Source organism: Martes martes (genome assembly GCF_963455335.1).
Source record: "Martes martes genome assembly, chromosome: 17".
In the NCBI taxonomy this organism is placed as follows: domain Eukaryota; kingdom Metazoa; phylum Chordata; class Mammalia; order Carnivora; family Mustelidae; genus Martes; species Martes martes.
In genome coordinates this window covers 55,497,798-55,524,284 of record NC_137905.1, presented here as the reverse complement: position 1 = coordinate 55,524,284, position 26,487 = coordinate 55,497,798, and the positions used below count along the sequence as shown (strand labels likewise).

The 26,487-nt window shown below is 43.6% G+C and overlaps 1 pseudogene across 1 annotated transcript; it reads right to left on the bottom strand.

Moving 5' to 3' along the window:
* Positions 1-19,419: 19,419 nt before the first annotated feature.
* LOC308358969 (L-lactate dehydrogenase A chain-like) lies at positions 19,420-20,435 on the bottom strand (annotated as a pseudogene). Its single transcript has one exon. The product of its transcript is annotated as an L-lactate dehydrogenase A chain-like (transcript).
* Between the last annotated feature and the right edge of the window lie 6,052 nt (positions 20,436-26,487).

The window sequence follows — 26,487 nt, the reverse complement described above, 5'->3', positions numbered from 1 at the left end:
TCGGTTCTTGGGAAAAGGTCATTTATTGCCAACCAAAAATCCTTAGTCAGGGGACCCTTCTGATGTCTATCAGTGGGCCATCTGCTTGGAGGATGATTACCAATAGGCAGCTAGAGGGTTTGAGAGAAAAGGGAAGTTTCCAAAGGAAATGTTTTATGTTAAAGTAGACTTACAGGATCCTTCTGGGGCTTGGGGAGTTCAGGTCAGGATTGTCTTTTCCCGTTAGCAACCTATTAACATCATGGCAGTTGAGTCCTTGGAGGAATGTCACTCTACCTGTTTCAAGGATATGTCAATGACCTGTAGGTATAAGGCTATTAGTATTTTTTCTTCTGCCTTTGTTTCCCACATCATGATCGGCTCTCTTCCTAATAAAGGCCCTCCATCTAATTGATTCTTGAATACACACACACACACACACACACACACACACACACACATATATAACTTGGCATCATTGCAGAAGGCAATAATGCCATTTGTATCACAGGACAAACCTTGAAGACAGGTTTCTAACTTTTTTTCTTTTTTAAGATTTTATTTATCTATTTGACAGACAGAGTTCACAAGTAGGCAGAGAGGCATGCAGGGAGAAGAAGGGAAGCAGGCTCCCCGCTGGGCAGGGAGGCAGATGCTAAGCTGAATCCCAGATCCCTGGGATCATGAACTGAGCCAAAGGCAGAGGCTTAACCCACTGAGCCACCCAGGTGCCCCTCAAAATAACAGATTTAAGCAAAACATATTTGAGTACAGTTGACCCATCAGTAAGATATTTGGTAGTAAAATCATGCCAAATACAACATTTGAAATTATATCTCAGCAAGAAAGTTTCAGCAAACACTATGATCAGCAGTCAACACTGAGAGCATTTTCATGACAGTGAGGCGGGGACTAGGGGCCGAGTCTGGGCTCTCCCCATTCACCACACACAGGAGGCCTGAGCGGGGACCCAGAGAAACAGGTAAAGGCGGAAACAAGACAAGGGCAATAGGAGGCTAGAACTGCTATTATTCATAGAGGATGTGATTACATACCTGAAACAGCAGAGATTGTATTTCGAGTGTTTAGACTAACAAGAGAATTGAGAATGTCGGGGAGGGAGAACTTCCCCTGCCCTGTGGTCCATCTCACTGGCATTAGAATCAAATTGACATGAGACAGGCGTACGTCCGTGGAACCCACACAGAGATGCAAGTCCAAGGACAACAAGGCACCACGAAGCTTACTTGAGGTAAGGAGAGGGGCAGGGAAGAAGACTCCTTGGCAAGGTGAAAAGAGAAGCTTGGAAAAACAAGATTGTTCCATCAGGCAGACGAGGGGCCTCGGTTAACACTTGTCTTCCTGCCGCAGGCTCACCTTTCCGATGTGTATTAGCAGTTATGTGGGAAGCAGAGGGCCCTTCCTGCATCTGCTGGGTTTTTATTACTTTTAGCTCAGAACAACCTTTATGTGCCACTCTTTGGAGCAGCCTGCTTTGTGTCCCTACAAGAACGCAGTGCAAACCCTTAACACAGTGACATCAGTCTTTCTTCTTTACTAGCAGTAATTAAAAAATAATGCAAACAAAAATCGAACGGGTTGCATTTCCCATCAGCAAATACACTGTGACTTTCTTATGAGGCATTTCTAGATTTGCGCAAAGGAGAACATAACATTAAACATATCAGGTCGTCTGGTTAAATTAGTTTTTGACTTAATATAAGAGATCATCAATATCCTTACAATTAGGAGTTGAACTGTGCTTTTTCTCAGAGAAGATATTGTTAAGTCCTAACCCACCCCGCCTCGGCCCCCGGCTTCCTCAGTGTGATCTTACTGGAAGTGGGGTCATCGCTGATATAATGAGTTAAGATGAGGTTATCCTGGGGTAGAGCAGACCTCTAATTCAATATGACAGGTGTCCCTGTAGAAAGACATGCATCTTGTGAAGATGAAGGATTGGAGTGATGCGCCACAAGCCAGGGAAAGTCAAACACTGCTCACCAAGACCAGAAGCTAGAAGAGCCAAGGAAGTATTTTTCCCCGACAGGCTTCAGAGGGAACAGGGCCCTGCAGACACCTTCCACACTCAGGACTAGGAATCAATACATTTTATTTTATTTTTTTTTTGGTTTCTCTTTCTTTCTTTTTTTTTAACATTTCTGTTTTAGGCCACCCTACTTGTGGTATTTTTTTTTTTTTAAGATTTTATTTATTTGCAAGAGAGAGAGAGAGAGAGAGAGAATGCACACAGGCAGGCTCCCTACTGAGCAGGAGCCTCTTGCAGGACTCGATCCCAGGACCCTGAGATCATGACCTGAGCTGAAGGCAGATGCTTAACAACTGAGCCACCCAGGCATCCCTATTTGTCGTACTTTGTTAAAGCAGCCCTAGGACTCCCATATGTTTAGTAAATGCACAATGAAATAGTGTAGAATTATGTACCAGATACTGAAGAGTCTTTTCAATACATAATTATTATTATGTATTGAGGCTTGAGACTTCATCTGTGATACAATTTAAAGGAAAAACACTGGAAATTTAAAAAAAATTAATAAATTTGGAATCAAATTTAAATGAAACTTGAGGTTACAGGGATAGGAAAAACAAAACAAAATAAAGCAAACCCAAAAACAAAAAACCAAAACAAACGAACAAACAAAAATAAAACAAAACAAAAAACAAAAAAACCCCAAACCCTTGTACGGGGAAAACCCTTTCCAGTGGGGCACTGGGGCTGTATTCATGCCACTAAAAGAGAACTTCGGGTGCCTCCATTTTGACCTCAAAGCTTTCTGATTGGGTTCTTTCCAGCTCAAGTCTCAGCTCACATGGAAGATCCTGAGAGCAAATCATCCTGAGGGAAACTGAAACCACCCCCTCAAGCAGTTAAGGATGGCCCTGAGCCAGCCAGTCCCCACCAATGACTGACTCACAGACGCCATCGCTTTGACTTCCACTGCCTACCTGCACTACTACTCACCCACCCACCTTTGCTCTACATTTTCCTTAGAAACCTGGGAGTATTTTCAGTACTTTGGAGACAGTCTTTGAGAGGCTACTCTGCTATCTTCCCACTGTCTGCCTCCCTGAAGCAAATCCCTTTTTCCTTTCACCACCACCGGTTTCTCTGCCTTTGAGTTTTGTCAGCAGGAATGGCAGAACCTGGTCTGTTTGGGACCCCAAAAGATGCAGATCCCAGCCCTCCGCTGTGATGTGGGAAACAGAGGCAGAAGAGAAATGATTAAATGCCCTTACTGTCTACAGCCCAATGACAAGTCCTTCAAACAGGCAGAGTGACATTCCTCTAGGAACTCAGCTGCCTTGATGCCAATACTTTGCTAAGGGCAAAAGGCAATCCTAGCCCAACCCCCTGGATCCTGCACATCTACTTTAACATGTAAAAACTCCTTTAGAATTTTCCTGTAGCTCTAAGGTACGCACCCCCCGCCAAGATATGTGTTGGCAATCATCCTCCAAGCATATGACCCACTGATATACACTGGAAGGGTCTCATGACCAAGGTTTTATTAGGCGGTAATAAATGACCTTCCCCTAACAGCTAGCCCCCTCAAGATCCTGGGAACCTTGTTTCCGAAATTCCTTAGAGACTTACGCTGTCCCTAACCCCCTCCCGACTTGAAAAGTATCTAATGGGCCACCGCTCATCACCCCAGTGCAGCTCTTTCTGCCCACAGGTCCTGTCCCAGTGCTGTAATAAAACCACCTTTTTGCACTAAGACGTCTCAAGAATTCTTTCTTGGCTGTCACTTCGGACCCTAACATCCTTCTTACATCAAGCTGCTGTTGCACAGCTGCCCCGAGCCACAGCGCGACTAGCCAATCCCCCACATAGGATGAGCCTGGGGATGGAACAAGCACGACTTGTCACGGGACACGAGCCTGTCACCTTCTGCAGGGGTAGCAACAGTGAGCAGAAGCCCAGGCGAAAGGGGCCCTTCACGATGCTGTGGGGGTGGCGCCTCAAGACAGGGTGAGGTGTGCAGAAGCCCAGGATCAGGGAGGGCACCGGGCAGGGGGCGGCCGCTGGCGGGACGGCGCCCCCGCGAGGGGCATCAGGCCACCAGTGGGGACTTTCACACGGCACCGGGTGCGTGAGGAAGGTGGGCCAAGGGTACCAAGCAGAGAAACGAAGAGGCGGGTGGTGTCCCCACGCCAGAGCTGGAGAGGGGGCAGGGATGGCCTCCGGGTGATTTTAACCGGCAACGGACGCGAGACACAGCCCTCGGATTGGGTCGAAGCGACGTCCGGGCTCATCGCCGGCGGACAGAGGGGCCTTTAGTATCCTACCGACCCCCGCACCCACGTATGGACCTTGGCCGACTGAGGGCCGCCGCGCTACAGCCTGAAGCGGAAACAACGTGACGCTCAGCAGGGAGACCAGCACTCCTCCGGATCCGCTTCCGGGTCTGCCGGAAATACGCCCGGCAGTGCTGGGAGGGGGCACGGGGCGGGGCCGCGGAGGACGCGGGGGCGGGGTCTACGAGTGGGCGGGGTCTACGAGTGGGCGGGCAGTCGGCTTCCCGTGCGCCCCGCCCCATCTGCCAGACTGAGCTTTGTCTTCTGGTTTGGATCCGTTTGTGTTGCTCCGGCGTCACGTGGAGCCTCTAGCGCTGCCTCCGGACTCTTCTACAGGAAACGTTTCCATCTGTTCAGGGTAAAAGCTTACTGTGCTGTGGACACTTGGGCCGGAAGCTGAGATGTTTTCCTCCTACGAGGCCGGAAAGGTTTGAGTCTGAAGCTGCCTCTGCCAGCAGGTGGAGACGAGAGGGGGCGCTGGGACCTCGGCGGGGATCTGTGTCCACCGTGGCTCCACACCGGGCTGCACCCGTGGCTCCGCCGGGGACCTGGACCTGCAGCCCAGACAGGGAGAATGGCTCATTTAGGTGATGGAAGACCGGAGCTGTCTGCCCAGGGTACACGAGCTGGAAGGGTCAGGCATACCGCGCCTGTGCAGAACGTGCAGCTTTGTACCCACTTCCGCCAGAACACAGCTTCCGTCCTTCACCACCAGCAGGGCAGCTGAGCAACCAGAGGGTTCAGGACCTGCAGTTTTCCAGGGACAAGGATGGGTGGGTGGACAGGAATCTGATGGTTTAGGTCACCAATCTATTGCTTTAAACCATCAAATAGAGGCACCTGGGTGGCTCAGTGGGTTGAGTGTGGGACTTCTGATTTCAGCTCAGGTCGTGATCTCATGAGTCCTAAGATTGAGCCCCTCCTAGGGCTCGGTCTTCAGCGGGGAGTCTGCTTGATATTCTCTCCCTCTGCCGCTCCCTCAACGCACACAGGCTCTCTCTAAAGTAAGTGAAGAAATCTTTTTTAAAGAATCAATTTAGGGATGTCTGAGTGGCTCAGCTGGTTAAGTCACTGCCTTCAGCTCAGGTTCTGATCCCAGGCTCCTGGGATCAAGTCCCATATCGGGCTCCCTGCTGGTCGGGCAGCTTGCTTTTCTCTCTGCCTCTGCCTGCTTGTGCTCTCTCTCTTTCTCTCTCTGACAAATACATAAATAAATAAAATGTTTTAAAAAAATCAATTAAAAAAACCCTTGAAAATAGGTACTACTTACTTGGTTCATCTATCTTCACTGTGTTAATCTATATATTATATGCTGGAGGGGAGCCATAAATCCATGTCTCTTGAAATAGTTGGATGATATCTACTTTTTTTTTCAGTTCGGTGAATTTTTTTTGCCCTACTGTAATCCCACATTGATAGATGTTTTGTTACAGAACCCAAAGTCCAGGTTCCTGTGGCTCAAAAGGCCAATACCCAAGAGACAAGACCTGAATTTTTGTTTTGTTTTGTTTTTAAAGTATGCTCCACACCCAGCATGGGGGGGGGGGGCAACGTGGGGCTTGAACTCAAGGCCCTGCTATCAGGACCTGAGCTATGATCAAGAGTTGGAGGCTTACCTCCCTGAGCTACCCAGGTGCTCCCCAAGAGATGAGTAATGATTGGAAAGGAATCTGAGCTTGATTCAGGAGTCTGGCCACCTGGAGAGAAGGCAGACTCTGATGACACCAGCTACAGACGTTATCTCAGTGCTTAGAATTTGTACAAGGGGTTCTGGTTCCTTATGCCCCAGGGATTGTGCAAGAGTGTCAGGGGTCTGGTTCCTTAGTACCTAGAGATTACACAGGGGGTCTGGTTTCTGTTTGGTGAAGCGCAGAGGTGCTCTGCTGTTTCTAGGAAAGAATGTATGATCTATAGATATTCAAAGATAAGATAATCAATTAGAGAGGCTAAGAGTATTTGCTATAGTTTAAAGACTTCTAGATTGATTGGAGGGGCCAAGGCAGCTGCACTATATGTGTGTTCAAGTGGAATAGAGAGTAATTTTTAGGGGCACTTGGCTGGCTTAGTGGGTAGAGTGTGCAACTCTTGGTCTCAGGTTCATGATTTTGAGCCCCACATTGGGTGTACAGCTTACTTAAAAAAAAACAAAACACATCATTTACCAAAAGTGTAAGAAGAAACAGTACTTAAATTCAAATATTTTATTGTAGAGAACGATCATAAGCTATTTCAGCAAAGATAAAAACTAATGAGTTTGTGATTCATCCCAATCATCAGAGAGAAACATGTGCCAAATAACACCAACCCTAGGATGCTAGCATTCCCCAGAAAGGAAGCCAAGTTTCAAAATCTTTCACAGGTTTCAAATTTCTCACTTGTTTCAAAATCTTTCATAAGATTTCCTGACAATCTGGTGGGATATTGGCTGTTGATTATCTTTAAAATTACCAACTCTAACGGTGCCTGGGTGGCTCAGTGGGTTAAGCCTCTGCCTTCAGCTCAGGTCATGATCTCGGGGTCCTGGGATTGAGCCCCACATCAGGGTCTCTGCTGGCAGGGAGCCTGCTTCCCCCCACACCTCTGCCTGCCTCTCTGCCTACTTGTGACCTTTCTCTGTCAAATAAATAAAATATTTTTAAAAAATGATCAATTCTCCTCAAACAATGAAAACATATGAAGAAGGTATGAAAGCATGAAAACAGTTGGAACATATAATGCAAACTGATGGAGAAGTGGTCCCAATCCATTTCTTTAAAAAACATTTATTATTGAAGTTTAGTGGACATACAATGTTATATTAGTTTCAGGTGTACAGCATAGTGATTTGACAATTCTATATGTTGCTCAGTGCTCACCATGATAAATTTACTCACCATACAATGTTAATTACAGTATTATTGACTATGTTTCCCATATTGACTTATTTATTTTATAACTGGGAGTTTGTACGTGTTAATCCCCTTCACCTATTTCACCCATCACCCCCACCATTTCTCTCTGGCAAGCGCCCATTTGTTCTCTGCACTTAAGAGTTTTGTTTTTTGTTTGTTTGTTTTGTTTTTTAGACTCCACATATAAATGAAATCCTGTGGTATTTGTCTTTCTCTGACTTACTTCACTTTGCATACTGCCTAGGTCTGAGTCTTTAATTTGTTTTAGTAGTCTCTGTATCCGACAAAGGGCTTGAACTCACAACCCCAAGATCAAGAGTTGCATGCTCCACTAACTGAGCCAGACAGGCGCCCCAATCTTGATTTTTCTTAAAAAAAAAAAAAAAGATTTTATTTATTTATTTCACAGAGAGAGATCACTAGTAGGTACAGAGGCAGGCAGAGAGAGAGGGGGAAGCAGGCTCCCCACTGAGCAGAGAGCCAGATGCGGGGCTCGATCCCAGGACCCGGAGATCCTGACCTGAGCTGAAGACAGAGGCTTTAACCCATTGAGCCACCCAGGTGCCCAGTCTTGATTCTTAATAGCAAAAATCTTTCCCCTCTGAGAACTGCTACCAAAGCCACATCCTAATACTTTGAAAACTTCGGTGTTCATAGATATTATAAGATATAGTTGAATTTGACAAGTACTTATGCCTGTAGAGTTTTCAATATGGTCATCTAGGACTGTACATCTCAAAATCCCCGATGGTAGCCACATGATACAATTCCATCAGAATCTCTGGCATATTTTTTTGAAACTCCCCAGGTAATTCTAAAGGACTGCCCTGTTTGAGAAATCACATGTAGGATGTCTTGAGGCAGATTCAGTCATGGGCTGAGCTTGTTTCCCCTGCAGATGGCTTGAGTACAACCTGTGGTCTGCAGGTAGCCAGAACATCCCTTTCAGTGTGTGATCAAATAAGGTCCATAGAGAAATGTAGAAGCTGGGCAACTTGGCTGGCTCAGTCAGGACAACGTCCACCTGTTGATCTTGAGGTCATGGGTTTAAGCACCAACCTTGGGTGTAGGGATTACTTAAAAAAAAAAAAAAAGTGAAAGTTTGTTCTATTGTGGTTATTATATCTGCATCAGGAGCTGTGGACAATTGAGAGAATAGGGAATTCTGAGTGCTGGCCTAAGTCCACCTTCCCACCTCCAGGTAAGGGGGCATCTTTGAGGATTACCCCAAAGGATGTGGTGTGGGTTAATACCAAGTGTGGGGAGGGTGGGGACAGAGGAGAGGGTTATCTGTTTGGTGGACAGAGTCTTTTTAGGATTTCCAGTGATAAAATAAAGGAATTTTTCAACTTTTAGTGCTTATGGGTCCTGCTCCTGGACTCCCAGGGAAGCTATACTTTAACATTTCAAGGTCAAAATGACTTGGCAAAACCTCAGAGTGCGGGCTTTATTTCTGCCTTGAGTATACATTGTACATCTGCTTTGTTAAAAACAAAACTGGAGGGTACTATGTTAAGTAAAATAAGTCAATCAGAGAAAGACAATTATCATATAGTTTCACTCATATAGGGAATATAAGACATAGCCCAGAAACTATAGGGGAAGGGAGGGAAATTTGAATGGGAAATCATCAGAGAGGGAGAAAAACCAGGAGAGACTCTTAATTATAAGAAACCAACTGAGGGTTGCTGGAGCAGGGGTGGTTGGGGGGATAAGGTAACTGGGTGGTGGACATTAAGGAGGGCATGTGATGTGATGAATGTTATGCACAACTAATGAATCATTGAGCCGTACATCAAAAATTAATGATGTACTATATGTTGGCTAATTGAATTTAAATTTAAAAAAACCTGGAGCATCAAAAAGCAAAACAAAATGACAACAAAAACAAAAGAAAAAAACAAAAAGGAGCAAGCAAAAAGATAAAGGAAAAAAACCTCCCAGGTTCCTGAAAGATTAAAATCATGCAGCCTTGCAGATACTAAAAGAAGGTGAAGTCCTTAGCTTTCCAAAATGTCTTTTGTCATGATGATTTTTAACTCTTCACATACAAAAAAGCACTGTACTAAATGTTCCTTTCCTGGAGCGCATCTACTTTGTGAAGGTTGTGTGTCTGGGGCAACTGTCCTAACTTGAGCTCAAATAAACTCTTTTCCTTTTTTTAAGACTTTATTTATTTGACAGAGAAAGACACAGTGAGAGAGGTAGCAGAAGTAGGGGGATTGGGAGAGGGAGAAGCAGGCTTCCTGCTGAGCAGGGAGCTGGGATCCGGGATCATGACCTGAGCCAAAGGCAGAGACTTAATGATTGAACCACCCAGGCGCCCTTCCCTTTCCTTAAAAAAAAAAAAAAAAAAAAAGTTTCTTCATTTTTGCTTCAACACCAGAAAAAAGGGAGGGAAACCAGAGTCTTTCCAAAACGTGTAAGCTTGGTGACTCAGTGGTTTTTCTTCTTTCCAAAATGCTATCTTTCAGAAAGCTTGATTCCCTTCCAGTTTTCCTGTCCTGCAGAAGTCCCATTTCAGGTCCAGCTTACTAATTTTTCTCATTTCCAGTAATTAGATGTAACATAGTTGTGTTTTAAACATCTCTGAGTATTCTCTCCTGTGATACATGATTTATACAAAATATGTATTTGGTCATTCAGGTAACCAAAATTTATTTCAGATATATTTGGTTTTCATCTGCGGTTCCTAAAAATGCTTTGGAGTCATAGAATTGAAATGAGAGGCTCATTATTATTTTTTTTAAGATTTTGTTTATTTGACAGAGAGAGACACAGTGAGAGAGGGAACACAAGCAGGGGGAGTGGGAGAAGGAGAAGCGGGCTTCCTGCCAAGCAGGGAGCCCAATGCAGGGCTCAATCCCAGGATCCTGGGATTGTGACCTGAACCAAAGGTAGTTGCTCAATGACGGAGACACCCAGACACCCCCGCACCCCACCCCCCACGCCTCCGCCGCCCCATAGGCTCATTATTGAGGAAGGTGACTTTTGGCCTTCACCAAAGGATAGGGTTGTCAGGAGATTCAACCGTGTGATTAGAAGGTTGGGAATTTTAGTCCCACCCCTTGACTTCTGGGGAGGGGAGAGAGGCTGGAGGTGGAATCAGCCAGTGGCCAGTGTCTTTGTCAATCATGACTATGTAATGAAACCTGCAAAAAAACCTGGGAGCCCAGTTTCTGTAAAGGTTCCTGACCTGTAGAACCTCAACAGCTTCATGTGCCAAAGGTTAAAAGCTCCTTTGTTTGCTGTCTTGCTCTAGGTATCTCTTCATCTGGCAGTTCATTCCTGTCCTTAAAAAAAATCTCATATATCATTGTTTCCTTCAGTTCTGTGAGTCACTCTAGCAAATTCTTTTTTCAAGATTTTATTTATTTACTTGACAGGCAGATCACAAGTAGGCAGAGAGGCAGGTAGAAAGAGAAGGGAGGAAGAAGGCTCCCTGCTGAGCGGAGAGCCCGATGTGTGGCTCAATCCCAGGACACTGGGATCATGTCCTGAGCTGAAGGCAGCAGCTTTAACCCACTGAGCCACCCAGGCACCCTCACTCTAGCAAATTAATTGAACCTGAGGAGGAAGCTGTTGGCGCCACCAAACTGTGGCAGGTCAGTGAGAAGCAGAGGTGGCAGCCTGGGGCGGGTGGCTGGCATCTAAAGTGAGGCCACGGTGGGAGGAGAGTGGGGAAAATGGATATTGGGGTGGGACACAGGGTTCAGGAGGCCATCCTGTAGGACCAAACCCTTACCCTCTGCAATCCAGTGCTATCTCTGGGTGGATCCATGTCTGAATTGCTTAGTGTCCCATGTGGGGGAACGCCCCACCCTGCCATGTTGGATCCACAGACCCTAACAGATACACCTAATGAGTACATTCTCAATGAGAAATAATCAAATAGTTTCACAATATTAAGTGTATGAAAGTATCAACATTTGTTTATTTATTATTTATTTAGATTATTTATTTATTGAGTACGCCAGCAGGGGAGGGACATAAAGAGGGAGAGAATCTCAAGCAGACTCCTGCTGAGCACAGAATCTGACAGAGTCTGACGTGGGGCTCCATCCCATGACCATGAGATCATGACCTGAGCTGAAATCAAGAGTCTAATGCTTAATCAACTAAGCCGCCCAGGCACCCCTAAGATATAAGAATTAAAATAGAAAAATAAAAGTGCATGCTACATATTCTTTAAATATTTATTTGAGAGAGAGAGTGTGTGTGCTCAAGCGCGCATGCTGCGGGGGTGGGGTGGGGGGAGGGGCAGAAGGAGAGGGAGAGGGAGGCAGAGAAGAAGCAGACTCCTGGACCAGCAAGGAGCCTGCCTTGGGGTGTCATCCCAGGATCCCGGGACCACAACCTGAGCCAAAGACACACACCCAAATGATTGAGCCACCCAGGGACCCCACATTCTATGTATTTTTAACTGATTAAATAAGTAGAATGTGTGTGCCTTTGTGTGTACGCACATGTATATGTAATGGACCTTAAGATGAAAGCAGTTCATTATTGTAATTAGTATTTTATTTTTTAATTTTCTGGTGTACTGATTGATGGAATACATGAGCACAGGCATATATATTGCTTAGTAGTCTGATATGGGGTGAATATTTCTAAGTGTCTCACAAGAACTAAAAATATGTTTCTCTGTTTTTCTTGTATAAGATTTAACATATAACAGGTCAAACTCATTCTTTTGTTTTTCCATTATGGAATATTACTAGTTTGTACCAGGTTTATAACATGAATACGGACAGAGCCATATTAATATGCTTCTGAGAATTGAGGACGTACACATTTTACTCTTTGGCCAAAAACTCCACGTGAACAAGATGACTTCGTGACTCAGCCCTGCAGAGGCTCTTCCTCCAGGGCTTCACGAGTCACGGAAGAGCCCACCACGATCACATTCCTCACCCCTGTTCCCTGCCAGCATGTCTAATGGGCATGTACACATGATAGGCAACATCTGCCTGGCTGTCTGGGTGACTCGGTTGGTTGGGCGGCTGACTGTTGGTTTCAGCTCAGGTCATCTTCTCCATATCCTGCGATCTAGCCCTGCCTGGGGCTCCCTGCTCAGCTCAGCATAGAGGATTCTCTCTGTCCCTCTGCCCCCTGCCCTCAAATAAATAAATCTTAAAAAATAATAATACGTATTTAAGGTCCTTGCATTTCTTTTCAGGGCTCCATAGCTCATTTCCATTCTCTTTGGGATGGACAAGAATCTGTGTGCATGGACCACAGTTACTTACTCTTTCATCTCCTGAGGGACGTCTGGTTTCTTACAGGTTTTGGCAGCTATGAATGAATAAAGCTGCTATAAACACTTGTGTGCAGAACTTTGTGGGGACATAAATGTCCAATTCATTTGGGTAAAAACCTAGGAGTGTGATTTCTGGATCATGTGGAAGGTCATTTAATTTTGTGAGAAACCCTCATCTCTCATCCAAAGTGGCTATCGCATTTTGCATTTCTCATCTACAGTGAATGCAAGTTCCTGCTGTCCCACCTAGTGTTCGGTGGTGTCAGTTTTGGAGTATACCTCTCAAATGTACCCTTAACATATCTCACTGTTTCAGTTTGCAATTTTCTAACAATGCATGGTGCCAAGTATCTGTTCATATACTTTTTTGCTATGTGTGTGTCTTCTTGGTGAGGTGTCCATATAGATCTTTTGCCCATTTAAAAAATCAAGTTGTTCGTTTTCTTATTATTGAATTTTAATAGTTCTTTGTGTATTTTGGATCATGGTCCTTTGTCAGATATGTCTTTTGTTTTCTCCCAATACCTGGCTCGTCTTCTCATTCCCTTGACAGTGTCTTTCATAGTGTAGAAGTTTGTAATTTTAATGAAATCTGACTTAGCAATTATTTTTTCATGGATTATACCTTTGGTATTGCATTTAAACAGTTATAGAACCCAAGGTCATCTAGATTTTCTCCTGTTATCTTCTGGGGGTTTATAATTTTGTGTTTTACATTGAAGTCTGTGATCTCTCTTTTTTTTTTAAAGATTTTATTTATTTATTCATGAGAGACAGAGAGAGAGAGAGTGGCAGAGGGAGAAGCAGGATCTCTGCAGAGCAGGGAGCCCTATTCGGGATTCAATCCCAGGACTTGGCAATCATGACCCAAGCGAAAGGCAGACACTTAACTGACTGAGCCACCCAGGCACCCTGTGATCTATTTTGAGTTAATGTTTGTGAAGGATGTAAGGTCTGCATCTAGATTGCATATTTATTATTTATTTGTTTGTTTGTTTATTTTTTACTTGGATGTGGATGTCCACTTGTTCCAGTGCCATTTGCTGAAAAGACTATCCTTTTTTTTTTTTTTAAGATGTTATTTATATAATTGTCAGAGATAGTGAGGGCTAGCATGCAAGCAGGGGGAGCAGTAGGTAGTGGGAGAAGCAGGCTCCCCTCTGAGCAGGGAGTTGGCTGTGGGACTTGATCCCAGGACCCTGGGATCATGACCTGGGCTGAAAGCAGATGCTTAACTGACTGAGCCACCCAGGCATCCCAAGACTATCCTTTTTCCATTGGATTGCCTCACCTCCTTTGTGAGACCAACAAATATAGTTGGCTGTATTTGAGTTAGTCTATTTCTAGGATCTCTGTTTTGTTCTATTTAGCTATTTGCCCATTATTTTACCAGAGATACACTGCCTTAATTAATGTAGCTTTATATTAAGTCTTGACATTGGGATGTGTCAGTCCTCTGACTTCTTCTTCTGCTTTGACACTGGGCTGGCTTTCCTGGGTCTTATGCCTGTATCTATAGACTTTAGAATCCATTAGTTGATACCTACAAGTAATTTCCCAGAATTTTGGTTGAAATTTCATTGATTCTACAGATCAGTTTGGGAAGACCTGTCATTTTAACAATATTTATAGTCTTTTTATCCATGAATGTAGATATAAGCTGTGCTTGATCATGCCATAATATTTTATAGCAATATTTGCAAATAATATTTCATAATTTTGGATCCCTAGGCAGATAGGAGGGGTGTGAAATATTTGTGGTTATCTTTGTAAGATTTCTGGAAATTGTTAGGAAGTGTCATCCTTCAATATTTTTGGATCACCTACATAGCAATGGTACATCTAACATTTAAGAGTAGTAGGATGCGGGGCACCTGGGTGGCTCAGTTGGTTAAGCAGCTGCCTTCAGCTCAGGTCATGATCCCAGCATCCTGGGATCGAGTCCCACATCGGGCTCCTTGCTTGGCGGGGAGCCTGCTTCTCCCTCTGCCTCTGCCTGTGCTCGCGCTCTCTCTCTCCCCCTCTCTCTCTCTCTGACAAATAAATAAATAAAATCTTTAAAAAAAAAAAAGAGTAGTAGGATGCTGTTGATAAAATCATATGACCTTGTACTGTGTTCGTGAGGGACCTCTTCTGTAAATATTGCCACTTATTCTATAGACATTGCTCAGCTTAGAATTTGTATCCCTCTTTGGGTCAGTATTGATAAAATATATATTCCTAGAAATATCCCTATCAACTAGGCTTTTCAAACAATTGGACTGAGTCTGGAGAAGCATCTCTAGCCAATCCCATGCTCTTTGTACCGCTTTTCCTTGAATTCTTGTCAGGCCCTCTATATCCTCCCATCTCCTTCCTTATTTTGCAGTTCTTAGGCTTGGCAGAAAGAGACAATTACTGGGGAGGGAGGCAGTGAAATTCTTAGGCAAGTGCAGAGTCCAGTGAAATATATTTGGATCACTTCCAGCCCCTCCTCTGTCAGCAAACATTTCCTGCTTCTGCCACCTGAGACCCTGTCCGCCTCCAGCTGTTGTGGAAAAAAGGAAGTTTCTCCCACAAACAAAACTTGTTTCTTTGCAGAGCCTCACTAGGATCTTATAATTGTTTCTGGGAATTGGGATCTGGGAGAAAGTTTTAAAAATGTAGTCTTTAAAAACGTAGCCTCATGTGTCACTGAGAGGTGAAGTGATAATTGTAGTTCTGTGGGGAGGTGAGGTCACAGAACCACAAACCCTTATCTTAACACTGGCTGCCTCCCTCCCACACACAAGCAGGGGCTGTCATGACTGGCCCAGTGAGCCCACATCCTGGCAGCAGGAAAGACTGGAATGTCAGTCCAAGTGACACAATGTGTGAGGGAAGGAGGTGTATCAGGGTCTGGAGACAGGTTGGAGCTCGTGGCTGGAAAAAGGATTCTACTTGTGAAGAAAGTGGCTTGATGTCAGAGCTGTACAGATAGGAACAACAATTCCTGAGGCACAGGCTGAGTTACGAAGAGACTGGAGGTCTGATGTCCTCCATGGGACTAACTGCTCCAAACATAATTTAATGCATATCCCTCCCTGATGGAGATCATTGGAGTTCATTGCAAGTGGTAACACAGTCTGATGTTTGCAGTCCTTAAAACTGCAATTCAGAAGGGGCACCTGGGTGGCTCCGTTGGTTAAGCCTCTGCTTTTGGCTCAGGTCATGATCCCAGGGTCCTGGGATCGAGCCCAACGTTGGGCGCTCCGCTCAGCGGGGAGCCTGTTTCCTCCCCTCTCTCTCTGCATGCTTGTGATCTCTCTCTCCCTCTCTGTCAAGCAAAATAAATAAAATATTTTTAAAAACCTGCAATTCAGAAATTCATATGCTATTCAGTCTGTGCTGTGAAACCACAGAGAAATTGACATGATTGGTATAGTTACCTCATTAAACTTCTGTGCATGTGATGATGAGTTTCATGGAGCTAAGCACATCCTATCTCAATGTGAACAATGGGACTGAGTGGCATTTGGAGAACCATAATTGTTTTTCTTGTATTTATGCTTGATGCATCTAGTGGAGATAGTAATTATGTCTCTCCTGAAAATGTTTGTAATCTTTTGATCAAGGAAGAACAATTTTCCTCTGTGAAGTTAGGACAGGAGACTTTCAGGAAAAGGTAACTTCAACATGTGAGGGATTTGGAGAGCAGAAAAATTAAGGACTTCAGCATGTTTTCAGCTTAAATGTATCTTTAAAAAAAAGATTTTATTTATTTATTTGACAGAGAGACACAGCAAGAGAGGGAACACAGGAGAGGGAATGGGAGAGGGGGTTCAGTCCCAGGACCCTGGGATCATGACCTGGGCCAAAGGCAGACACCGAATGACTAAGCAACCCTGGCGCCCCTTAAATGTATCTTCTGATATTTTATATGGTTTTCAAAGTTCTAATGTAATTTTTAGGCTCACCCTTGCATTTCTCCTATTCAATGCACAAGATTTCATGCCTTGAGATTCATTTTGCATGCTTGTTTTGTATTTTATTATCTTTTTCAAATTGATTAGTTTCAGTTGTTTTTTCTTTAAATCACAGCTAATTGTATGCTCTCTAATGAGGAATAATTTAGATCCTACTCTAAATGTTTTATCAATCTCTACATGTTTTATTTAAATTACAAATCCCATAGTTTAGGGTAAAAGTGAAATATTACACAATAATTTCGATGGTGGTTTCCATTGGCCAAAAAAATCACATGATTATTTCTGTTGCTGTATTAACACTGGTCCATGTTTGGTAAATCCATTTTGTTCATGGACCATATTCAGGTTCTTATTAAGTTTTCATCTTCACTCACAAGTGATGATGGTTAATGGAACAATTAGTTTAATAAGAATGAGAAATTGGCACAACCAAACCTAAATTGAAATAAATTTCAAAGATGATAATGTATGCATGCATAAAAGTGGGTTATTTAAGGATACAACCAGGTAGGGGCACCTGGCTGACTCCCTTGGTGGAGCGTGCAGCTCTTGATAATAAGAACTCAGCTGTGAGTGTGAGCCCCATGTTGGGTATAGAGATTAGTTACAAATAAAGTCTTTTAAAAAAAATATATTTATTTATTTGACAGAGAGAGACACAGTGAGAGAGGGAATACAAGCAGGGGGAGTAGGAGTGGGAGAGGGAGAAGCAGGCTTCCCGCTGAGCTGGGAGTCCAGTGCAGGGCTCCATCCCAGGACCTTGGGATCATGACCTGAGGTGAAGGCAGATGCTTAATGACTGAGCCACCCACGTGCCCCACAAATACAGTCTTAAGAAAAAAAAAATAAAAAGATATGACCAGGTAGCTATGAGAGTATAGCATGCTGGTAAACACCCAACTTTGTTGCAACCTGGCCATTGCAATATTTAAATGAGTCATATAATCTCATTATAATTAAATTCTTGGTGTGTAAAATGCACATACTTGTAAATACTAAGTAATTTACAATAGGTAAAGCATGAGTAAGAGTGACTCAATGAGCACTATACAAAGAAATACATCAAACTTGAGAAATCATTAATTAACGAAGACATGTGTATTGGAAAGAAAGTCTCAGGGGAAAGTAGTAGCAAGGGGAGAATTTTGAATTTATTTTCCACAAACAGCCCACGGCTCATGTGTTCATGCAGCCTCCTCTCTCTGTGGATGAGAACACTGAGCCCCGGAGAGTGACAGAATGGCCTTAATGGATGTGAAATTTGCTGTAATCTTCCTATTGCAGATGGTCCTTGCAACCCTGGGAACTTCTTGCTCTTCTGTCATTTTTCATCATCTCTTGGCTTAAGGGGATACAGGTTAAAGTCCACAGATTCGCTTCTTAGGCACTTGACTTTAACTAACTCCTTGGTCATTCTCTCCAGAGGAATCCCAGAGACCATGGAGGCTTTTGACTTGAGATATTTTCTCAGTGACTTTGCATGCAAAGTTGTTTTCTTCATCCACAGAGTGTCCAGGGGGTTGTCTATGGGCACCATGTGCCTGCTGAGTGTCTTCCAGGACATCACCATGAGCCCCTGGAACTCCTGGTGGCCAGCGCTTAAAGGGAAAGCTCCCCAGTACATTGGCCCCTCAAATAGCCTTTGCTGGATCCTGAATATAAACCTAAATATTATGGTTCCTGTGTATGTGACTGACAAATGGAACAATAAAAACACTTCAGAAAATATGGAGTTTGAATACTGGGCTTCTGCACTTCATGACAAAGACACACACTTACTATATACGGTATCGATATCCTCCCATGATGTTTTGTGCTTGGGACTCATAACTTGGGCCAGTGGGTTCATGGTTTCCACCCTGTATGGCAGAAGCAGCAGGTCCAACACATTTATAGGACCAAAGTGTCCCCCAGATCCTCCCCTGAGATTAAAGCCACCCAAAGCATCCTTCTGCTGGTGAGCACCTTTGTGTCTTTTTATACCCTCTCTTCCATCAATTACATGTATTTTTCTATTTTTCGCAAGACCAGTTGGTGGCTGATGAATACTTCTGCCCTAATCAATGCATGTTTTCCAACTGTCTGCCCCTTTGTTCCTTGAGTCACCACCACTGTGTATCCAGACTCTTTTCTGTGTGCCGAGAAGAAATACACAATTCCCTCATCTCATCAGAAAAATATAAACTATTTGGTTTGCACTGTGTTCTGCTGCTTATACACTCATTCTTCAAGGAATCTTCAGCAAAATTACAGTTGGTCTCATTTTATATCAAGTTTTGAATAACACAGAAATTTCTGCTACAACAATAGTGACTAATGGCCACTTGTAAATGAAATTCTGTGTAATTATTATGGAACTACTTATGTAATTGCATTTTATTAATGGCTGTAGTGGATAAATTCAGAGTCCAATAAACAAAACATTCTTGAAATACTGTGGAGATACTGGAAATGTCTTTGGATATGTAATTTTTTTTTCCAAAAAAAAGTCACTGTTCAAATTTTATTTGGTATTTTAGTTGGTATGACACTTAGTCAGTTGCATGGTCTTTTATATGGCAATGTACACTATATTCTGATGTACATGGTACACGAAGTAAGATCCTTTGGAACAGTTATGCACAGTACATGCAATAATGAATTTATACGTTGGAGCCCAGGATGTGACTGACTGGAAAAGATGGACTAGGCATGTTGGGTGTCGGGTGAAGGATCCAGAAGTTAGAGAACACACAGGAAATTCGCATCTGGTTTGAAGAGCACCTGTAGCATATGCAACATTGGCAGTGGTGCCTCTGAGATTAACCCATTTAGGACTACAAAGGCAGGTATCATCCAGCAGTAGGGTACAGCTGCAGGGCTTGGTGAGCCATTCCTATTTAGAACTTTAGGAAACTGATGTTTTTTCCTTAGGCCATTTTGATATTATTTAAGTAACAGATCAGATAATAAGGACAATGTACACAACCCCCAACTAGAACCCTGTCCTAGTCTAGACAGTGAAGTGGTACATTAGAAAACTTTAAAACTGCAGCTCCTTTTGGATCCCCCGGAGTGTATCTGCACGCTTCTTCAAACGGGCCTCTTTCTCAGGAGTTAGAGTCACCTTCACAACATCTGAAATTCCATTCTGTCCCAAGACGCAAGGAACACTAAGGAAGACATCATCTTTTATTCCATAGAATCCCTTAGCCATGGTGGAAATTGGATGCACCTGCCTAAGATTCTTCATTATACTTTCTGCCAAATCTGCCACAGACAGTCCAGTGGCCCAGGAAGTGTAGCCTTTCAGTTTGATCACCTCATAGGCACTGTCAACCACCTGTTTGTGAACCTCTTTTCACTGTTCCTTATCTGCATCAGTGCCTAAGTCAGGGTGCAGATTCTTCAGAGACACACCAGCAATGTTGACTCCACTCCATACAGGCACACTGGAGTCTCCGTGCTCCCCGAGGATCCACCGTGACAGCTTAACGGGTGAACTCTCAGCCTTTCCCCCATTAGGTAACGGAACCGGGCTGAATCCAGATTGCAACCACTTCCAATAACACGGTTTTTGGGAAAGCCACTTATTTTCCAAGCCACATAGGTCAAGATATCCACTGGATTGGAAACAACAAGCAACTTGCCGTTTGGGCTGTGTTTGACGACATTAGGAATGATGAACTTAAAGATGTTCACATTCCGCTGGACCGAATTAAGACGGCGTTCGCCCTCTTGCTGATGTGCCCCAGCTGTGACAATAACCAACTTGGGGTTTGCAGTCACATAATAGTCTTTGCCAGAGACAATTTTTGGTGTTCTAAGGAAAAGGCGGCCATGCTGGAGATCCATCATCTCTCCCTTCAGTTTGTCTTCCATGACATCAACAAGAGCAAGTTCATCTGCCAAGTCCTTCATTAAGATACTGATGGCACAAGCCATGCCAACAGCACCAATCCCAACAACCGTAATCGTATTTTGGGGGACATGTTCTTCCTTAAGAAAATTCTGAATCCGCTGATCTTTGAGTGTTGCCATTTTGGACTTAGAACCAAAAGGAATCGGGAGTGCACGTCGGGAGGGTGGGCGTCCACGGCGCGCGAGACTGGATCCGGACTTGGCGGCAGCCGCTCCGACACTCAGAGCTGAGCACGGGAGGGGCCTTAAATGGAACCGCGAGGCTCGGATATGTAATTTTTAATGTGAGATACCAAATTTTCTCAAGATTTACTGGCCATGTGATAGTAAGGCCAGTGCCTTTTTGGGGGGAGGCGGAGGTGTTCTCTACTTCTTCCTAGATAGGCCAGTGCCTTTCAAAGGAATAACATGTGGGATAACCATTCAGAGCATTCAGAGTAGAGGGTTCTGGGTTCTGTATTGGGATGCAAGTGGCCTGAGGTAAAGCTGGGGGAAAATTAGGTTTTAGTTTTGAAGGACAGTGACATCCAGGTTGTGCAAATTGTGTCTTACATCCTTAGAGAATGGTAGATGTTTGAAATAAGAAAACATGTGTGTGAAGAAAGATGAACATATTAAAAATGTTTTCAGTTGAACATTGGAATTGTGAACTCCAGGGGATGAAGGAGAATCTTGCAGGACGATATGTTAGCTGATGTTTTAAAAGCATAGAGGTGGAAAGCAAATATTAAATAAATGTTTTATGTCTGTGATAAAAAATGAATCAATTTTTAGGGTCTGCAGAGGGTAGATTGTTCTGGGTTAGGTGTTGGGGCCAACTGGCTGGTTGCTAAGAAGCAGATTTTAGGGTGGGTGTCTGCATCCAATTTGAGGAGACAAGCTTATAAAGAAAGTCTTCATCAAGCTTGGATTAGTAAAGGAGTAGCAATTTGGAGACCAGAGACATGAATCTATTGAGTCTGTTTTGTTTAATGAATTTTCCTGCTTTTGAAATCACCCACCAGAGCAAATGGACACATTTGAAAGAAACAGTAGATATCAACTCACACATAATTTAATGTAGATATCTGTGAATAAATTATAGGGGTTGCAACTTTATTATTATTATTATTATTTTTTTAATTTTTTAAAAGATTTTATTTATTTATTTGACAGAGAGAGATCACAACTAAGCAGAGAAGCAGGCAGAGACAGAGAGAGGAGGAAGTAGGCTCCCCGCCAAGCAGAAAACCCGATGTGGGGCTCGATCCCAGGATCCTGGGATCATGACCTGAGCCAAAGGCAGAGGCTTTAACTCACTGAGCCACCCAGGTGCCTCTACATTACCTCTTTTAAAGTGTATGTAATTATCTTGTCAATGTATCAATATGTGCATAAAATGTAAAAGCTGCTAGATGAGTTCTGTGATGTTACCTTCTTTACATTACTCCTCTCAGTTAGAAAACCTGTCAAGAATAGTCTTTTAGCACCTTTCTGTACATTGACCAATGTGGTCCTTTTGGATAAATTCTACATCTCACAAATGAGGTTAAAACCCAGGCCCTTCTGTTTACTGGATGTTTGACAGAATAGTCTCATAAAAGTTGACAAATAATATTCTCTTAGATTATTTTTGTGGTTTTATGTGTTAATTATGAAAGCTCTTTGAATAATACCTAGGGAAATATTCAAAAAAGATTGTGGTCATATATTAGAATCTATAATTTCTCTGCTCAGCTGGGAACTTGCTTCCCCCTCTCTCTCTGCCTACTTGTAATCTGTTTCTCTTGTCAAATAAATAAAATATTTTTAAAAAAGGAACTATAGGGACGCCTGGGTGGCTCAGTTGGTTGAGCGGCTGCCTTCGGCTCAGGTCATGATCCCAGCGTCCTGGGATTGAGCCCCAAGTCCAGCTCTCTGCTCAGCAGGGAGCCTGCTTCCTCCTCTCTCTCTCTCTGCCTGCCTCTCTGCCTACTTGTGATCTCTGTCTGTCAAATAAATAAAATGAAGTCTTTAAAAAAAAATGCAGAAACTCAGGTCCCACCCCAGAATGGAATCAGAGCCTGTATTTGAATAAGATCTCCAGCTTGTGGCTGTATACATTAAATTTTTGAGAAGTGCACTTCTGACTCACCATGACTCCCATTCAGAAAGATACACAACTTACGATATAAATAGAGAGACCAAACATAACCATGTATGCCTGTGTTGATGCCCTAATACATTTTACCATCCCTGGAAGTAGTATTTATCAGGGTTTTGTGAACCTTATGCTGTCCTCTTTCCTCTGAATTAGGGTAAACATCAGGGAGTGTTTTTGTGTCTAATCATCTTAGTGTGTAATTCATGCCACTCACCTAAGTCAGTTCTCTGAACTCTCTTAGGTAAAATGACAAACTCTGCACAATGGCCACATGATAAATACATTATTTATCTCAGAGATGGTTGACATTCAGGAATGTGGCTGAAGATTTCTCGCAGGACCCGTGCTAATGCCTGGACCCTGCTCAGTGGGATTTCAATCAGTGCTTATTGTTAACAATTCTGGGGAAAAAATCAAGTGGTGAGAACTATGGTAATCCTTCACTACTCTAGATTTCGGTAAGTTCCGTTGGGTTAAGTGATCGATAAAAGTAGTGCAATCTGGGGCGCCTGGGTGGTTCAGTGGGTTGGGCCTCTGCTTTTGGCTCGGGTCATGATCTCAGGGTCCTGGGATTGAGCCCTGTATCTGGCTTTCTGCTCAGCAGAGAGGCTGCTGCCCCTTCTCTGCCTGCCTCTCTGCCTACTTGTGATCTCTCTGTCAAATAAATAAATAAAATCATAAAAAAAAATGTAGTACAATCTGCCTCTTAAAGTCTGACCCCAATGCTTTTATTTGTGACGGGCTCTTCTGAGACTTCCCTCTTTCTTCCATCTGTTGTTCCTGTCATGAGTGGGGTCAGTGTCGCTGTTCACCTTCCTGTAAGACATTCATATTAATGTGCATTGAATTATGCCAAGGACTCAACAAGGGGACGGAGTCATGCAGATTAAGTCCACTGATTTCTAACGTGAAATAGCAGTGTCGTGTATAGCTTTCACTTGCATCTGTCCGGAAATCCTCAGGGGATGCCTGGCTCATTTTTGTCTCTGCTCATAACTGACGTGTTGGTGCACATGACAGTCCAAAGAGAAGGAAAGAACATGTTTTCTTGGCAGAATGACTTCTTACAGATGTTCTCTGTGAGTGCAAGGAGACCCATGTGCCTCCTCACCTGTCAGACCCCAGAGTTTCCTGCCCACTTCATTGCAGTGTTGCGATAATGGTCTTCAGATGTACCAGTGCTTGCCAGCATCTGCCTGTAGGGATCCTGGAGAAAGAGTCTTTCTCAAACGTTCCAAAGCTCCCTTGGGAGACAATGAAAGGAAATGTGTAATTGTTTTGTTTGGTTGATTTTTTTTTTTTTTTTAAATTAGCGACTGGAAAAAGGTTTTTGGAAACTTTCTCCCTCCCAGCCTGCACTCTGCTGCTGTGGGAGAAATGATAAGTGCGGTCAGGAGGTTGGTGAGGTCACAGGTTCCTGAACTCATATCTCAGGGTCTGGCTGCCTCCTCTCCTCACCTGTCCTGGCTGGTAGGACCTTCACGTCTGCCCACCGTTCTCATAGTGGGAAGGGGGTGGTGGCTTCTGTTTCAACCAGAAGGGCAGAGTCTACCGTACCTCTGCATTTATTAAGATTTCTAGATCTTCATTCATTGTTGACATTGACTATGGGGTAAAACTGTACCTATAAATGGAAACTTTTTTTAACATCTCAATTTAATTTTATTTTTTCAATGTTTTAATTTTTTTTTAAGATTTTATTTATTGATTTGACAGACAGAGATCACAAGCATGCAGAGAGGCAGGCAGAGAGAGATGGAGAAGCAGGCTCCCCCCTGAGCAGAGAGCCCAATGCAGAACTCGTCCCAGGACCCTGGGATCATGACCTGAGTCAAAGGCAGAGGCCCCAACCTACTGAGCCACCCAGGCGCCCAGTATTTTAATTTCTTAAGGAATCTCTACACTGCTTCCCAAAGTGACTACGCCAGCTTGCATTTCCACCAACAGTGTAAGAGGGTTCCCCTTTCCCCACATCCTCTCCAACAGTTGTTGCTTCTTGTCTTACTAATTTTGGCCATTCTAACTGGTGTAAGGTGGTATCTCAATGTAGTTCTCATTTGAATTTCCCTGCTGGCTAACGATGATGAACATTTTTTCATGTGTCTTTTAGCCATTTGTATGTCGTCTTTGGAGAAGTGTCTGTTCATGTCTTCCGCCCATTTTGTGATGTAAAATCCTAGAGGAGAATGCAGGCAGTAACCTCTTCGACATCGGCCACAGCAACTTCTTTCAAGACATGTCTCCAAAGGCAAAGGAAACAAAAGCGAAAATGAACTTTTGGGACTTCATCAAGATCAAAAGCTTCTGGAGGTGCCTGGGTGGCTTAGTGGGTTAAGCCTCTGCCTTTGGCTCAGGTCAAGATCTCAGGGTCCTGGGATGGAGCCCTGCCTCAGGCTCTCTGCTCAGCGGGCAGCCTGCTTCCCTCTCTCTCTGCCTGCTGCTCTGCCTACTTGTGATCTCTCTCTGTCAAATAAATAAATAAAAATCTTTTTAAAAAAGATAAAAAGCTTCTGCACAGCAAAGGAAACAGTCAACAAAACAAAGAGGCAACCTAGGGAATGGGAGAAGATATTCACCAATGACACTATAGACAAAGGGCTGATATCCAAGATCTATAAAGAACTCCTCAGACTCAACATTAAAAAAAAAAAAAAAAAAAAAAAAACAGATAATCATGGCAACCGGATGCTTTTAAGTGGTTTACAATTCAGTCACCAACACAACTATAGGAAGACTATTTTATTTTCTATAGTTGAAAAAGCACTCACTCTTTTCTAGAATGGGTGCAATAAAGAAAAAGATAACACCAAATTTCAAGGAATGTTGAGGAATTAGAATTTTCATATATTACTTTTAGGAGAGTAAAAAGTACATTCACCTTGGAAAACTCTGTGGCAGGTATTTATGAAAATAAACATTTACGTACTGAAATGGGAGCATTTTGTCACCCTAAAATATGTCTCTTTGGCCCAAGGATGAATTGAGGCTGGTATTTTAAAGAAACACCAGATAAAGGAAAAGCTCTGAAACCCAGTATTTGTTTGCTTTTGAAAGAGACATTTGGATTTATAAGGGGAAACTTCATCTGTAAGGTGTCTCCCTCTGTGTTCCCCAAAGAGGGAGAAGGTGTCAGTCTCCAGAAGCTGAGACCAGTGGATCTAAATGTGGTCACAACCACAGCCTTGGTTCTCATGCTTAGGCAAAGGTCACCTCCCAAATGCTTCCCAGTAGGATCACATGTGGGATTTCAAAATTATCATCACTGGTGGCCTCCCCCTCAGATTCTGTCAGTTGGTTTGGGTGGAAACAACAGTGCTTTGTTAATTAAGGGCTCCAGGTGATTCGCAGTGAGGCCAGGGGTAATCCTGAGGGCTTCAGGTGGTTTTTATGAGACCGGAGAGGCGGCTTTGGCTCACGGAGAGGTAACAGGGTCTCTGCTACATGAGTCTGGAGGGTCAGGTCCCTGCAGCACATGATTCCTATGCTGTAGTGAATTTGTGGGTTCTGTTGGAGCAAAGGCCCCCTAGAAGCAGAGAAGGAAACGTCAGGGATTGGGTGTAAAATAGGAAGTCACAGTTCCTGAATAGCTCCTGACACAAAGGACAGAGAAGTTGGGACTACTCTGCATTTCTGGGTCCTGCCTTTGGGCAGATAGTTTACAGGTGAAGAGGTCCTACTGGTGGCTTTATGGGCATTTTCTCATGATGCAGCTGTGATTTCTCCACAAAAAGCTTGTGAGAAACAAATCTAGAGGACAAGGAGAAAGAATGGCCAGTTCTCAGGTAAGCTTGGTGTCCCAGGAGAGTCTGTATCATGCTTTTCTCCTGAAATTCCTTGCATTTAGAACCTGCAAATGTTTCCTCTAGTTCTGATGTCTCTCCCTCATGTTTTCACCTATTTTTTAAGACCTTTTCAGAAATGAAACTGAATGCTAGGTCGTCAGAACACTTCTCTCCTATATCCCAGAGACTTGTCTCCTGTGTCTCCAACCTGGGTTCCAACATGGTATCAAGAGCTGTCAATTTCAATGAAAACCTGCAACTGTTGAAAATATTCCGTTGGTGACAG